This window comes from Physeter macrocephalus, chromosome 11 (genome assembly GCF_002837175.3).
Source record: "Physeter macrocephalus isolate SW-GA chromosome 11, ASM283717v5, whole genome shotgun sequence".
In the NCBI taxonomy this organism is placed as follows: domain Eukaryota; kingdom Metazoa; phylum Chordata; class Mammalia; order Artiodactyla; family Physeteridae; genus Physeter; species Physeter macrocephalus.
The window spans coordinates 42332680-42337270 of record NC_041224.1 but is presented as its reverse complement, the minus strand read 5'-3'; the positions used below and the strand labels follow the sequence as shown (position 1 = coordinate 42337270).

The window sequence follows — 4591 nt, the reverse complement described above, 5'->3', positions numbered from 1 at the left end:
ACAATCAGATTGTTGAAAGCATAACAAGCACTCTCATATGCTCCTTTGATACTAAAATTTGATCACATCTTTCTAGAGGGCAGTTTAACAATGCAGATCATGAGCTTTTAAAAGTTAATAGTCACAATACTATGAACTACTCATACATGAAACATAGATTAATCTCAAAAACGTAATGCTGAGTGAAAGAAGTGTTACATAAAAGAGTACATGCTACATAATTCCACTTATATGAAGTTCTAGAACAGACAAAGCTAATCTATGGTGGGAAAAAAAATTAGAAGGTGGTTGCAGGGATGGCAGAGAGAGACAGCCTGGGAAGGAACATGAGTGAACTTTCTGGAAAGATAATATTATAACCTTGACAGAGGTTTGGATTACACAGATATATGTATGCATCTGTCAAAACTCAGCAAATGCACAATAAATATCTGTGCGTTTCACTGCATGTAAATTTTACCTCAGAAGAAAAATCTAAATACTGGACTCTAATTAATGATATGCATGCTGCAATATTTTAGGAGAAGTGGACTGATGCCTGCAACTACTTTAAAATGCATCAAAGAAAAAGGAGATGGAGATGATAGACAGACAGATACATAGTTGTCCCTGGTTTCTGCAGGGCATTGGTTCCAAGATTCCCTCAGATACCAAATCCACGGATGCTCAAGTCCGATGCTCAAGTCCCTTATATGAAAGGCATAGAATTTACACATAACCTAAGCACATCCTCTCATATATGTATACTGTGAATCATCTCTAGATTACTCATAATACCTAATACAATGTAAATGTTATGTAAATTGCTGTAACTACAATGTAAATGCTATGTAAATCGTTATTACAAGGCAAATTCAAGTTTTGCTCTTTGGAACTTTCTGGATTCCCCCCCACACCCCCATTGGTTGAATCATCAGATGCAGAACCCATGGATACAGAGGACTGACCATATATGATAAAACAAGTACAGTAAAACGCTACCATAAAATTACAGGAGTTTGGGGTGCACAAGGGTTCACTGCAAAATTCCTTCAAGAATGCTATATATTTGAGATTCCTCATAATAACGTTAGAAATACTGAAAAAAATTAGTCAACAGCCACAAGGCAGTCTTCTGAAGTGCTGGAAATATTCTCTCTTGATTTGGGTGGTCGTTCCATGCAGCATATGTGGGTAAAATTTTATCAAGCCATAGTCTTTAAGGTTTTGTATACTGTGCTAACTGCATTTATATCTCAAAAAAATGTTTTAAATAAACAATCAGAATAGGACTTTAAAGTGTATATAATTAATATACTCAAAAAGATAACGAGTATGCTGTAACAAAACAAAAAAACCAAACCCAGAGCAGTTATATCAAGCCATAGTCTTTAAGGTTTTGTATACTGTGCTAACTGCATTTATATCTCAAAAAAATGTTTTAAATAAACAATCAGAATAGGACTTTAAAGTGTATATAATTAATATACTCAAAAAGATAACGAGTATGCTGTAACAAAACAAAAAAACCCAGTAATAAGCAGTTATAAAAAGAACACACCATAAATCTTGAACACAGAAACTGTCCAATTTAAAAACTCGAAGGGTGGCTCAGTGGTTAAGAACCCACCTGCCAATGCAGGGGACACGGGTTCGAGCCCTCATCTGGGAAGATCCCACATGCGGCGGAGCAACTGAGCCCGTGCGCCACAACTACTGAGCCTGCGCTCTAGAGCCCGTGCTCCGCAACAAGAGAAGCCACTGCTCGCCTCAACTAGAGAAAAGCCCGCACGCAGCAACAAAGGCTCAGTGCAGCCAAAAATAAAATAAATTTAAAAAACAAAAACTCAAAGGGCTAGATAGCTGAGTAGACCCTGAGGAATGAATCAATGAGCTAGGAGAGTGAGCTAAAGAACCCTCCCAGACTATAGCACAGAGATGGGAAGTAAAAGAAAACTGAAGAGATATAGAGGACAGATCAAAGATGTGCCTAAATCCGATCATTTGGAGGAATCTGCAGAAGGGAAGGGAGGAAATGGAAGGGGGGGACAACATTTGAAGAAATAACAATTAAATGTTTCCTAGAACTAAAAGAATAAAACCATTTTTAAAAATAGTTTTTAATTAAAGTTATTTAAAGTTATCTACATGGATGGAAGGAAACATACTACCATTTTATGAGTAGCTATCTCCTGAGTATGCAATTTAAGGTCCTTTTCTTTTTCAAGGTTTCTAAAATGAACATTACTTTTGTAAGAGAAAAAGTAATAAAAGTTTACTTTTATAAAATAAATCCAGAACCAAGATACAAGAAAGTCTTTTAAAAATTCCCTAACCTCTCTTTCCTCTGACTTCTACCCTATGCTATTATAGTGAACCTGTTTCTGTAAGCAGTCACCACAAACTTGGGCAAGTCATGTGATCTCTTTAAATTTCTGCTTCTTTTAGGTCTTCAACAGGAAGAATAAAATCCCTCCTTCCTACCTCACAGGAGTTTGGTGAACATCAAATGAGATGATGTATAGAAACTGCACTGAGTATACTCTGATTTCTCTTCAGATCATATAAATCTTTCGCCTTTTACTAAAGATTTCCATGGAGAGAAACAATTCTGAGACTCACAGACATAGAAAACAAACTTACTGTTACCAAAGGGGAAGGGGGGAGGGATAAATTAGGAGTTTGGGATTAGCAGATACAAACTACTACATATAAAATAGATCAACAACTAGGTCCTACTGTATATCACAGGGAACTATATTCACTATCTTGTAATAAACTACAATGGAAAAGGATATGAAAAAGAACATATATATGTGTGTGTATATATATAATCAGTTTGCTGTACACCAGAAAACACAGCATTGTAAATCAACACAACATTGTAAATCAACTATACTTCAGTTAAAAAAAAAAAAATAGCGCCCAGTCAACTATAGCACTGTAGAAATTGAGCATCACAGTCCTCCGAAGCTGATAAACCCCAACCTCTGAGTCACCCTCCACTTCCCTCATCCCTCACTCCCCAAATCCAATCCATTCCCTAGCCTGCCAGCTCTTCCTTCCTTCCTTTCCCAAACCACTGCACTACCTAGTTACACCTGGTCATACCTTGTGCCTGAACCACCACAAGAGCCCCCTGGGTGATGCCCCGCCTCTAACTTTTCCTTACCCCACCCAGTGCACTTTCCTCCTAAAAATTAATCTTCATAAAAGACATTCATCCTGTAACTACAATGCTGAAAATGAAAGTTCTCTGAAGTTTACAGGATGGACTTCAAACTCCTTAACCTGGCTTTCAAGCCTTTCCTCCTGTCCCTGGTCAACCTCCTCACTGTTTGTGGAACAAGCCAGCAACCCCCCACCCCATACACACCCCCATTCTCTACCCATCCAGGTCCTCCCAGTCTTCTTAGCCCAGGCCAAACCCCTCCCGCCCTTCCTCCCTCTGCACCTTCTGACCAATCCAGACACATGTTTAACTCTACTTGGTAATGACAATGGTTTTCCAATCAGTTTTCCAACCGATTTATGCTTTTACTTACAGTGTTGAAGAATTCCTCAAAAATACTGTCAGGCTTTTAAACATTTGCCCATTTGGTGGGTGTAAAATGTTATTTCATTGTGGTTTTAATTTGCATTTACCCAGTGAGGCTGACATCTTTTCACACATGTATTGGCCATTTGGTTTCCTCTTTGATAAGCTCCCTAAGTCTTTGTGTATTTTTCAACTGGGCTGTCCTTTTCTTATCTACTGTAAGTGTTCTATATTTATTCTGGATACCAATCCTTCATTGGTGTTATGTGTTGCAAATATCTTCTTCCAGTTTATGGTTTCCTTCCTTTTCACTCTCTTTTGATGAGAAGTTCTTTATTTTAACTTAGTTGAATTTATTAACCCTTTCCTTTATGGTAACTGCTTTGTGTAACTTGTTTAATAAGTCCTCCCCTACCCAGAGATCATGAAAATATTTATATTTCCTTTTAATAAAAAAGTGTTAAAATAAAAACTTCAAAAAGGAAGTTATATAAACTATCAATTAGCACATGAAAACATACTCAAAATTATTAGCCAACAAGGAAATGCAAATTGAAACCACAAGGAGATACCACTACACACTCACCAGAATGGCTAAAATTAAAAGACTGATAACACCAAACGGTGGCAAGGACGTGGACCAACGGCATTTTTATAATATACTGTTGGCAGGAGTATGGAATTGTATAACCCTGGAGAAAGGTCAAGCAGTTTCTTAAAAAGCTAAATATAATAGCTATCCTATGACCCAGCAATTCTACTTCTTGGTAGTTACCCAAGAAAAATGAAAGCATATGCCCACATTATAATTTATACTAGAATATTCATAGCAGCTGTATTCTTAATAGCCAAAAATTAAAAGCGGCCCTACCATCCCTCAGCAAGAGAATGAATAAGTGAATTGTGATCTAGTCACACAACAGAATACTACTCAGCAAAAAAAAAAAGAGCAACATAGATGAATCTCAAAAATAATATGCTGGGGGCTTCCCTGGTGGCGCAGTGGTTGAGAGTCCGTCTGCCGATGCAGGGAACACGGGTTCGTGCCCCGGTCCGGGAAGATCCCACATGCCA

At 37.7% G+C, this 4591-nt stretch overlaps 1 pseudogene; it reads left to right on the top strand.

The window, feature by feature from the left end:
- The first annotated feature begins 2518 nt into the window (after positions 1-2518).
- LOC112062548 (uncharacterized) lies at positions 2519-2608 on the top strand (annotated as a pseudogene).
- The last annotated feature ends 1983 nt before the right edge of the window (positions 2609-4591 follow it).